Here is a 13,054-nt window from a genome sequence, read left to right as displayed (position 1 = left end):
TTTTGTAATTTGCTGTAGGCCGACCCCTCATTGCCTTCAATAAAGCAGTTACTTGGATGATTCAGTCCACAATTACACTTGAATGGTATACCAACATATACATATACCCCCACATGATGGTTCAGATAGAGTCATCAGTGTTGATCAGATCTTCTATCCAGGCAAAGCGGCAGTGGAAATTCTTGCCAGTATCCTCACCATGAAAGGTAGAAAGGTCTTTTTCATCCATATATGTCATAGTCTTTAGCATATTATAAACAACTGAATCAACAAAGTTTAAAATCATGACTAGAGTGATGAATTTCACTCACCCCTCTTATAAATTTAGGAAAACCACCCAACATACTAAAATTTATGCTAGGCCAAGCCATTGTGCAGCATCTCACCTTAGATGTCAAATATATTGATCAATACGCATTATGTAATATGTACAGATGTCATGAAAATTATTTTAGGTTTAAATGCTTCTCTTTGGTTTTAAGATAAAGTTCAAGAAAAAAAACAAACAAAATAAAAAAAAATTAAAAAAAATGAAAAGCAAAATATATCAGGAAAAGGGAGAAAAATTAAAAATTAGGGCGTTGAAGAAAAAAGAACAAAGGTCCATTGCTTGATAAATTCTTTATAATTCCTTGTTGTCTATTCAGCATTTCTCCCATAATTCTCCCCCACTAGCCAGCAATTTCAGACTGTGCTTCTGCTATTCACCTTTATTTAAATGTCAATATCTGAAAGACAAAAAAACTCTCCAACAAAACTAATTAGCGAGGTCCTTAAAAGTTGTTTGAAGTTAACACAAAACACTATTTACATGTTTACAGTTTGAAGCTAATTCACCCCCACTGAGAAGTGGCATTTGCATTCAAAAACAGATCTGGAGAATGTATATCTTGTACCCCCTTCAACTGCTCTAATAATTTATCACGTTCTCCTCTCATCTTGTCATACTCAATCTTCAGGTGGTCATATTTCTGTTTTAACTGAGAAAACGGTATCCAGGTTTTGGACCTTTTCTTATTATTATTTTGGTCAGCTGTTTTTCATATTAATATCACCTATGTTTGACCTGATGTCTCCTCTCTGGGTGTTATCATAGGATATTATCTTCTGATCTTTATGCTCAGTATTTATCCTAAACAATGTGGCTAAATCAATTTTGACAGCCTGCTCATTTGACTTTCTCCATAAATGGTCTGCTCTCAACAATATGTCTTTTAAATCATGAGGATTTGGGGTAACTAATAAAATAATTTGTTTGATATCTTCATGCAACGCATCTAGAAACATACTCATATGTATAAAGCCCCCACGCTCAAATGCCAGATTATTACCGACCAATAATTCCATAATAGTTGCTATCCTGTGTGACAATTCATATGGAGATTCATTTTGCATTTGTTGGATCTTCCCATGAATGTCCCTTGCCCTCAGAGGCTGAATACAGATGTGTTTAATTCTCATCCAAAGACCACTTCCTACAGAATGTTGCAAAACTCTTTCTAAGTCAGATGGGTTGAGATTGTACATATCTCTGACCTGCTGCACGTCACAAAACCATTTTAAAAATCTGTTTAAATCATGGTATGGAACCATTCCTATTTCTTTAAGAATTACGTCTAATCCTTTTGGCTTCAAAGGCTTCATTACAAGCTGAACTTCACCTGTATTATTATTATTGTTATAAACTGTGGTAGTCACAGTGGGGGCAGCTGGTAATGAATTATCAGATTTAATATGAGGTTCTGTTTGCTGCAGATTGCTGAATCCAAGATTTGATGCATATCTGCATTCCTGAGATCTCTTCTCTAATTCCATAATTCTTAATTTTAATCTCTCATTTTCCTCTGATAATTCATCACAACGTTTAGATTTCTCAAGCAAAGCTTCCCCAATGGTAACTGCATGCAATTTTAAATTTACTGTCTCGGTGTCTGATTGGTTTTGTAACCTCTCACAAACATTGTTGTTATTATCAACTGCCTTCTGTAACTGCGCAATTTCCTCAACCTTACTATTCAAAGGACTTTCCATTCTTAAACAGCAAGATAACAAGCCCTGTATAATACAACCTTTTCTTTTACTTTCTGAAATTTTGCTATCAAAAACATTTTTCTCTAAAAATTCCTTCATCATCGTCCATGTCTGCTTACATTTTTCTGGAATTTCATAAGGACCGCCATGGTGCTTAATACATTTTAATACCCATCTGTTAACTTTATCAGAACTGACACTAGCTTCACACTGAGTAAGCATTTTGACTATATTACTAATAATTAAAAAAAAAAAGAAAATATTTTACTCACCGCATTAGTTATTCCTTCAGCTTCAAGTTCAGGTCTTCTGGTACACGACACAGTCCTTTTTTGTTGTTTCCAGTCTCCAGAGAATAATTCTGGGGTTCCCAACTTGTTTAATTTTGTAGATCAGACTCTCTTATGTCACAACCAGACATTAGAGTCACAGCACAGCTCTTGGTTCTTCATCAGACTTCTGTCCACCTCACAGGATTGTTGTCACCACCGACTTCTGTTACTAAGTCCGAAAATGCTCTTCTGGTCACTTGAACGGCACCAATGTAGTGATATAATAATATTGGGTGGTATAGTAGTATAGTGGGTATGATAATTAATTAGTAAGTACTCTTCCGCAGCAACCCAATTCTTCCAGAGAGATGCACTTTATTGACTTCCAACACAGGACAAAGTCCAAAGTCCACAGATGACAAAAAACCCAACAGAGTAGATATAATTCAGAGGCCCATGTCTTAGGTCTGAGTGTGCATACACAGACAAGCCTCACTTAAAACTATAGACTGAATGCCGTGTTATATTCAGTAGACACTGAATGGCTGAGCAATTTGATTGGCCGTTTCAATTTAGAACTTTGATAAGCTTTAGTCTATCAGACAACAACCCCCAGCCGTGAACAGCTGTAGTCATAAACCGCCCCAATTTGCACTCCCGCATATCAACATCAACAAGTCCCCTTAGATATGTGTAATTAGATTAGATTAACAGATACCACCTGAACACCCTTTGAAATGTTAAATTAGGTAAACAGCCCATACCTCACACCCCTAGGTAGACTTGCATAAGACTAACACATCAAAGGGTCTTCAGCTGTTATATTAAAATTGAGTTGGCTTGAACAAATCGACCATTGTCAACTCAATTCTGGCCTGGTTAATATTGACTGTATGTGTACATACATATAATAATGTCCCACATAAATTGGTGAACATATTACAACATATACAACAACCAGCTGCAGGCTATCCGCATGGCCTCCTACATACGTGGGATCTGCTCTGCCCACTTCTTTCATTTGGCTTTCAAACTTTGCTGTTACATATTTTTGGTAATTGTCTCCTATCCATCTGTACATCCCTACTGAACTGACTTTGCTGTTACATATTTTTGGTAATTGTCTCCTATCCATCTGTACATCCCTACTGAACTGACTTTGCTGTTACATATTTTTGGTAATTGTCTCCTATCCATCTGTACATCCCTACTGAACTGACTTTGCTGTTACATATTTTTGGTAATTGTCTCCTGCTGCCATATCTTTAAACTTCCATATTTGCTGCTAGCTCTATAACAAACACACTGCAATAGCAATATTACTGGTGATTGATTCTCAACTCCATGTGGCTGAGTGATCAAGAGAGGTAATTAGCTTTACGACCCTAGCCTGTATCTGTAGCTGGTCTGGCACTGGCCATCTCCTCCCCATATTCAGATGTCTCACATCAGACCCAATAATGACCAACTGAGAAATGCATCCCAGCTTAGTCTCCCTATAAATTTATGGCAGATTATGGGGTGGCGCAGACAGGGACAAGGCACAGACATCATGGCTCTGTCCTGAGTGGCTCTGTCATGAGTGATGCGCAGTTTCACCGACGCAGTTTAACGAAAGCAGGATAACTAAAGCTGCATGAACAACAACAAGAACTCTGCTCCACTCTGCAAGATGACAAGCAAACCAGCTTTGACATTTATTTTATATTAGGTTAGTTTCCCACTCTCTATCCACTAACATGCTCCTTATTCTCTTCCTTCTCACATTGGTGTCTTCTATCCTCAAATTATCTTTACTCTACCCCTCCTCTCTTCCCTGCAGCATGCACATATCACTCTCACTCCTACCCTCTCCCTACTATGGCACCCATCATCTCCTGCATTTGCTGCACCCACATGCTGACATAAACACCAGGGCCACTAGACACGTGCGCTCATGCACATCTCACTCCCACCTTGCCTTCCTCGCCCTCCTCCTTATCCTAGTTTCAGGTGACATTTCTCCTAATCCTGGTCCGCCATATTCCAAATGCAAGCCACATATCCAATACCCCTCCCCCTCCCCCTCTGGAAACCACTGCAATCCACTCAGTTTAATTTCTATCCCCCTGCTTCCTCAAAGCACCCCACCAATCTCATGCGCCCTTTGGAACGCCCGCTCCATCTGTAACAAGCTAACATCTGTACATGACCTCTTCATCTCTCATGGCTTGAACATATTTGCTATAACAGAAACCTGGCTTCAAAATTTTGACTCAGCTTCTCCTGCTGCCCTCTCCCATGGTGGTCTCCATTGGACTCACTCCCCCAGACCAACAGACAGAAAGGAGGTGGAGTTGGCTTCCTTCTATCCCCACAAAGCACCATCCAAGTCCTTCCTGTCCCTCCCTCTCTATCCCTCTCTTCTTTCGAGATGCACTGTATTCGTCTGTTTTCTCCCATTTCTCTGAGGATTGCAGCAATTTATAGGCCTCCAGGACCGGTATCGCGCTTTCCTGATGACTTTGCTGCCTGGCTACCCTACTTTCTCTCTTCTGAAATACCCACCATTATTCTTGGTGACTTTAACATTCCTGTCAATGTTAGCAGCCCAACTACAGCTAAACTTCTCGACTTAACCTAATCTTTTAACCTAACCCAATGGACACATACTTCCACTCACTCCAATGGTAATACCCTTGACCTTGTATTCTCCCATCTCTGCAACCCTGGCAACCTCACCAACACCCCCCTTTCCTCTATCTGATCACAACCTCATTACTTTCACTGTATCCTTGCCTCCAACCACCCATCCCTCCAAGCAGCAAACAATTACTTGTAGAAACCTTCGCCACTTTAACCCTTCTCTTCTCTATTCAGCTACTGACCACCTATATGACATAATCTCTCCCCTGTCCTGTCCTGACCTGGCCACCTCTGTCTACAACAGTTCACTCTCATCATCACTAGATGCACTTGCTCCTCTAACTACACGCAGAATCAGGCCCTGACTGTTACAACCCTGGCAAACTGACAACACTAGAAATCTCAAGAGACATTGCCGTGCTCTTGAACAACTGTGGTGTAAAAACAAATGCCTGCAAGACTTCACCCTATATAAATCTGCCCATCTAAAATACAATTCATGCCTCCATGCTGCCAAACAAGCCTACTTTGTCTCTCATTAATTCCTTGTCATCCAGTCCCCGTCGGCTCTTCTCAACCTTTAACTCTCTGCTTCTTCCACCACCCCCTCTACCCACTAACTCACTCACTGCCCAAGAGATTGCCAATCACTTCAAAGACAAGATCACTGCAATTCGTGAGGACATCTCCACTGTGCGTACGTCTTCCCCACCCAACATACCTTGCCTGGCAGCACATTCAACACTGTCCTATTTTGCATTGGCTACTACGGAAGAGGTTACAAAAATTTTCTCAGATGCCCACCTAACCAATTGTCCCTTGGATCCTGTTCCCTCACAACTACTATGGTCACCCTCTTCTTCTATCCTATGCTCCCTCACCCACATCTTCAATCTCTCCCTCTCTAGTGGCATCTTCCCCTCCCCTCTAAAACATGCGTAGATCACTCCCATTCTTAAAAAGCCCTCACTGGACCCTACCGACCTGAACAACTTAAGACCCATCTCATTGCTCCCATTCACCTCTAAACTTCTAGAACGCTTAGTCTACAACCATCTTAGCTCCTACCTCAATGAAAATAACCTTCTTGACCCCTTACAGTCTGGCTTTCGTTCGCAGCACTCCACGGAAACTGCCTTACTAAAACTCACTAACAATTTACTAACTGCTAAAACCAACAGCCAGTACTCCATACTCCTACTACTTGACCTCTCTGTGGCCCTTGATACTGTTGTCCACCCGCTCCTTCTCAATAAACTACATTCCCTTGGCCTCCGAGATTCTGCTCTATCCTGGTTCTCTGCCTATTTATCACAGCGCTCCTTCAGTGTCACCTACAACTCTGTCTGCTCCTCTCCATTGCCCCTTTCTGTGGGGGTCCCCCAAGGCTCGGTTCTTGGACCCTTTCTCTTCTCTATCTACACCTCCTCCCTCGGTCACTTAATAACTGCCCACGGCTTCCAATACCACTTATACACTGATGACACCCAAATCTATCTGTCTACTCCTCACCTCACTCCTTCAGTCTCCTCTCGCATTACTAACTGACATATCAGCATGGATGTCGCACCACTTCCTTAAACTAAATCTCTCTAAAACTGAGCTATTAATATTCCCGTGCCCCCCTCCATGACTTTTCCATCAAAATCAACAATGCAACCATCAGTCCCTCCACTCATGCCAGGATACTAGGTGTAATCCTAGACTCTGACTTGTCATTTCAGCCTCAAATCCAATCGTTGTCAAAAGTTTGTAGAATTCACCTCCGTAACATCTCTAAAATTCGCCCCTTTTTAACAAATGAAACCACCAAGCTCCTCATTCACTCCCTCGTTATCTCTCGCCTTGACTATTGCAACTCCCTTCTCATTGGCTTACCTCTCCATAGGCTATCCCCTCTTCAGTCTATCTTGAATGCTGCTGCCAGACTTATCCACCTTACCAACCGCTCAGTGTCTGCCAACCCTCTACTCCAATCCCTACACTGGCTCCCAATCACCCAGCAAATTAAATTCAAAATACTAACCACAACATACAAAGCCATTCACAACTCTGCCCTGAGCTACATCACTAATCTTGTCTCCAAATATTATCCAAATCGACCTCTCCGCTCCTCTCAAGACCTCCTGCTTTCAAGCTCTCTCATCTCCTCCTCCCATGCTCGTCTCCAGGATTTCTCCAGAGCCTCTCCCATCCTCTGGAACTCGCTACCTCCATCTATCCGGCTATCCCCTACTCTTGCTACCTTCAGTCGATCCCTGAAAACTTATCTCTTCAGGAAAGCCTATCACATCAACAAATAATCTCCTACCACTTCCACCAGCTCATTCCCCACAGTTACAACCTTTTGTACCACCTGCCCCACCCTATTAGATTGTAAGCTCTTCTGAGCAGGGCCCTCTTAATCCTCTTGTATTTTATTGTATTATAACTGTATTGTCTCCCTTTTATATTGTAAAGCGCTGCGTAAACTGTTGGCGCTATATAAATCCTGAATAATAATAATAATAATAATAATAATATTACTTTGTTACATTCCATTCATTTAGATACAGCATTCGTTATTTCAGATAATTCATAACTTTGGATAAATTCATATTCATTATGTTCACCAACAGCCAAATTTGAAAGGAAATTCCAATACCTATAATTTAATTGTTAGTTATTATTCAGATTTTCGAATTTTCAAATTTTCAAATTTTACAAATCTTACGAATTTTAGTAATTTTACACATTTTCAAATTTTACGAATATTCGAAAAAAAAAATGTTAAACGGGTTTTCGTTAATTCGAATGTTTACAAATGTATGAATTTTTAAATATTTGATAAAAAACGAATTGCATGTCTACTCTCTAGAAAGTAGCCTAGTGGATAGAAAAAATGGATCAACATAAAAGCAGTTATGTATGGAATTGTTCTCATTTCTAATGTGCATTTTTGTTAATAAATGGATTAAATGAGTCAGTCTGGCAGTTGTGTGTTGGTGTCTTTAATTGTAGATGTTCCTTTGCTGATACAACTTTGTTCTGTTTTTTATTTCATTACCTTTTTGCTGGGTACTACCTCTCTTGAGTGTTATTAATACTAAAATTCAGAGTTTTACTTACCCCACTGCTAGAATTCCAAAAAGGAAGGTCTCAGGAAAATAACTTTGTACTCTTTCTTCCTCTTTTTTTCCTCCTCTACCTTCTGTCAAGGTGGTTGTTGGTAAATGTACCGGCCTAGTAGCTAAGAAGGAAATACACACATACTTACACAACCACAAACACATAGCTCTCAACTGCCCAGCATTTGGAAAGAAAGTCTCTCTTTTGGGAAACCAAATCCTTTTGTTTTTTCCTTCCCAGTTGTCCCTTTTTTTGGACTTATCTACACAGATCAGCCATAATATTATGATCACTCCCCTAATATTGAGTAGGTCCCCTCTTTGTCACCAGAACAGCCCTGTGCCATCAAGGCATCGACACCGTCCAAAGAAAAGGTAACGCTGCTCCAGGTGGGACAGCAATCAATATACTGAGATCTCCGTAGTGGGTAGACATGTGCACTGCCAAAAAATGTGTTCATCTTCGTTCATTAATTTTTTTTCATTTTTCAGTTCATTCATTATGATCACAATTCCTAAATTCGTAAGTTCAAAAATTTGTGAATTCAAAAATAAGAATGAAAATCCGGAAATTCGAAAGAACGAAATCCAAAAATTCTAAATAATAACTAATTATTAAAATGATAGGTATTGGAATTTAATTTAAAATTTGGCTGTTAGTGAACGTAACGAATACGAATTTATCCGAAGTTACGAACTATCCGAAATAACGAATGCTCCATCTAAACAAATGAAACAGAACGAATTGATAATAAATAATAATAACTAAAAGTTTTTATTATTATTATTATTGATTATTATTAATGAGTTAAGTTCCATTCGTTTAGATGTGGCATTCGTTATTTCGGATATTTCGTAACTTCGAATAAATTTGTATTCCTTACATTCACTAACAGCCAAATTTGAAAGGAAATCCCAATACCTATAATTTATTAGTTAGGTATTATTTCAGATTTTCAAATTTTCGGGTTTTTGGATTTTAGAATTTCTGAATTTTACGAATTTACAAATGTTCGGAAAAATTCATGAAACGGGTTTTCGTTAATTCAGATGTTTCCGAATTAACGAATTTGTCAAAATTTGTTAAAAAAAAAAAATTTGGAACGAAACGAATTGCACATGTCTAGTAGTGGATGCTCACCTCAGATCGCCACCATCACATAGTAAAATAGAAAGAGTTGGCCGCACACCACTTAAAGTGTTTGTTAACCCCCACCAAAAAAATAGATATCTTGGTCCCTTAAAGCAGATTAAACAGCACAGTGCTTGTGCTGTGTAACCTGCCTCTCTCTAAACTGTAAAAAACCTCCCTGATCCTGCCACATCCTATATTTCCTTCTCTGCGCTGACCACGATAATCAGGGCTGCTGAGCCCTGTCCACTGTGGTCAGAGTACATCCCTGCATCATCTGCAGCCTGCTCTCAGCTCTCCTCTCTCCCCTTCCCTCCCTGCCTGTCAGCTCCATGTTGTGTGTCTCTGTCTCCGCCCCCTCTGCTATTAGTAGTAATCAAAAACTTACAATGGTCACTGCCAGCCCCTCTATGATACTCAGGCATACCACACTCTATATGTCTTTTCTAAAAACGAGGCTTGTAAAAACCTATTTAGAGCTATCTTCAGGCCGATCACGTGACTCGTGACCACTTTACATTTCTGAGACAGGGCTTCTGTGGGAGGGACTGATCGGCCATGTGATCTCCCCGGCTGTCGTCAGAGGGAGATCTCTGCCCCTCCTGCAGAAACCATGTATCGGAGCTGAAAAGCAGCCACGAGTCACGTGACTGGCCCGAAGATAGCTCTAAATAGGTATTTACAAGCCTTGTTTTTAGAAAAGACATATACAATGTGGTATGCCTCAGTATCATAGAGGGGCCGGAAGTGATTTCTACTTGTGCCTTAACAAACACTTTAAATAAAGATGCTCAAACCCTCATACCATGTATCACATGGGGACAACACAAGTGTCACCAGATCTGCAATCGTAAACCCTATTTTACACAAGTCTCGGTACTTATTCATAATGGCCTTGACACCATAAAGGCATTGACACCACTATACCTCTGAAAGTATGCTCTGGTATCTGGCACCAAGCCATTAACAGTGGATCATTTAGGTCTGTAAGTTGCAAGGTGGGGCCTTAATGGATCACACTTATTTTTCCAGCACATCCCACAGATATGCGATTGGATTGAGATTTGGAGAATTTGGGGGTCAAGTCAACACCTCTAAGGGCTAATTTACATTTGCTAAAAAACAAGGCATCGGACACACTTTGTTAAAGCTCTCTAAATGCCATTTAAAGCCATTGTCACTAAATAACATGGTTAGCTTACAGACCTGTTTACACCTTGCTTTTGCTTGGTGCTTCAGTGGGCTTCGATGAGTCTTCAGTGTGGCTTCAATTAGGCTTTGGTGGGGCTTTGGTGGGGCTTCGATGTGCCTTTGGTGGGGCTTCGATGAGCCTTTGGTGGGGCTTTGGTGGGGCTTCGATTAGGCTTTGTTGGGGCTTCGTGGGGCTTCATTGGGTCTTCAAATGAGCTTTGCCATAGACTTCTATGGAGGCTTTGAAGACACTTTAAAGCACAACTAAAGCTACATGGGGTAAAAAAATGTAAAATGAAGCCGAAGCAAAGTAAAGCAAAAGCAGGTGTAAACAGGACTGTAAGCTAACCATTTTTGTTTAGTGACAGGAGCTTTGACTGGTGTTCAGAGAGCTTTAACAAAGCCTGTCCAAAGCTATGTTTTGAAGCAAGTGTAAAGTAGCCCTTAATGTGTGTTGAAGCTGAAGCAAGTGTAAATGAGCCCTAAGGCACCTTCTTCCAGTGCTTTATGGTCCAGTTCTGATGCTCACATTGCCCATTGTAGGTGCTTTTGGCTATGGACACGGGTCAGCATGGGCACCCTGACAGGTCTGCAGCTACACAGTCCCATACACAACAGACTGTGATGCTCTGTGTGTTCTGACATTTTTCTATCATAACCAACATTAACTTTTTCAGTAATTTGAGCTACAATAGCTCTTCTATTGGATCTGACTACACAGGTCAGTCTTTGCTTCCCATGAATGAATCTTGGCTGCCCCTGACACTGTTGTCGGTTCACCATTTTTTCTTCTTTGGATAACTTTTGGTCGGTCCTGACCACTGGAGACTGGGAACATCCTACAAGAGCTGCATAGCTCCCAACTGTCCCTGTTTTCGAGGGACTGTCTCTGATTTGGAGCAATGTCCCTCTGTCCCTTATTCCTCCTCATTTGTCCCTCATTTTGGTCTGATCTATAGAGTTATATATAAAATGCACTTTTTGTCTATCAAAAAGTGTTTTCCAGCGCTAAACCTTTCATCTGATTTCTAAATTGCTGCATTTGTAAGTTCTAAAGGCCAGTATAAAGGAATAGTAGTGATAAAAAAAGCACTTGCGGGTTTTAACCAATCTTGTTTTTTTGTACAATTCTCCATTAAGGGGGTGTGGCCAGGGGTGTGTCCTATGCCCTGCATACTTTTGCTGATAGATATCCCTCATTCCCATCTCAAAAAGTTGTGAAGCATGGAGCTACCGTTTTGAAGTTGATCTGACCCAGTTGTCTAACTATTACAGTTTGGCTCTTGTTAAAGCCGCTCATATGGTTACTTGTCCATTTCTTCTGCTTTCAAAACATCAACCTCAGGGACAACATGTTCCCTTGCTGCCTAATATATCCCACCTACCTTCAGATACCATTGTCACAAAATCATCAGTGTTACTTACTTTACCTGCCAATGTTATAGCTGATCAGTTTATAAACCTCTCTGTATATATATACACAGTGAAGGTGCAGCTCTTGGGTAACTCATTACACTTCAACGCACAAACACAGTTTTGTTTAAAAAAAATAAAAGTGCTTGGGTGTAACTTTAATTTCTATAAACCTTTTTTTTCACTTAACCTCAATGTTATTACATATGGGGCCAATATCCCCTATCTATTAAGATTCTGTGTGACATTTTATTGAGATATAAAGGGTCTAGTGGACCGCAAAAAATGAATCATTTGTTTATTTTCCTGGCCACAGCTACCGAAGTGACAGCAGAAACCAAAGGTGACATAATACACATTGCTTCTGGGTTCTTCCTAGCCAGGGAAGATCAGCGAATAGTGGTTTACTGGTCTCCCTCCTCTCTACTCAGCAACATTCTCCATGCTAGTCCAGGGCCCACAGACGAGACAGTTCTAATGAACAGGGCCGCACTGCGACCACCCTGCAGTGATGTGGAATTACGGGGTTAAAACAGGCGATGAGGAGGAGATATGTCACCTCCCAGCCTCATGTCAAATGCCCTCTGGAAAGCGATCTACTGTGGTGGACCACTTTTTTGAAGGCAGCCACAAGTGTAGATTAAGCATAAAGGTGGTGAATCCATTTCCAAACAAATTCTGTGTGATGAATAGTGATGAGCCGAACACCCCCCGGTTCGGTTCGCACCAGAACCTTCGAACGGACCGAAAGTTCGCACGAACGTTAGAACCCCATTGACGTCTATGGGACTCGAACGTTCGAAATCAAAAGTGCTCATTTTAAAGGCTAATTTGCATGGTATTGTCCTAAAAAGGGTTTGGGGACCCGGGTCCTACCCCAGGGGACATGTATCAATGCAAAAAAAACTTTTAAAAACGGACGTTTTTTCGGGAGCAGTGATTTTAATGATGCTTAAAGTAAAAAAAAAAAAAAGTGAAATATTCCTTTAATTATCGTACCTGAGGGGTGTCTATAGTATGCCTGTAAAGTGACGCGTGTTTCCCGTGTTTACAACAGTCCCTGCACCAAATGTCATTTTTAAAGGAAAAAATCTCATTTAAAACTGCTTGCAGGTTTAATGTAATGTCGGGTCCTGGCAATATGGATGAAAATCAGTGAGACAAACGGCATGGGTACCCCCCAGTCCATTACCAGGCCCTTTGGGTCTTGTATGGATATTAAGGGGAACCCCGTACCCAAATTAAAATAAGGAAAGGTGTGGGGCCACCAGGCCCTATATACT

The 13,054-nt window shown here is 40.7% G+C and overlaps 1 protein-coding gene across 1 annotated transcript in view; it reads right to left on the bottom strand.

The window, feature by feature from the left end:
* The window catches only part of LOC141105643 (alpha-2-macroglobulin-P-like), a 108,818-nt gene that overhangs the window by 65,201 nt on the left and 30,563 nt on the right, over positions 1-13,054 (bottom strand). Inside the window, exon 3 of the mRNA XM_073595616.1 lies at positions 8,037-8,157. The gene's annotated coding sequence lies outside the window, so the exon portion shown is untranslated. The remainder of the gene's footprint in view (positions 1-8,036; positions 8,158-13,054) is intronic.

The sequence above is a fragment of the Aquarana catesbeiana genome, linkage group LG08 (genome assembly GCF_042186555.1).
Source record: "Aquarana catesbeiana isolate 2022-GZ linkage group LG08, ASM4218655v1, whole genome shotgun sequence".
Lineage (NCBI taxonomy): Eukaryota > Metazoa > Chordata > Amphibia > Anura > Ranidae > Aquarana > Aquarana catesbeiana.
This window is presented reverse-complemented; position numbering and strand designations above follow the sequence as displayed.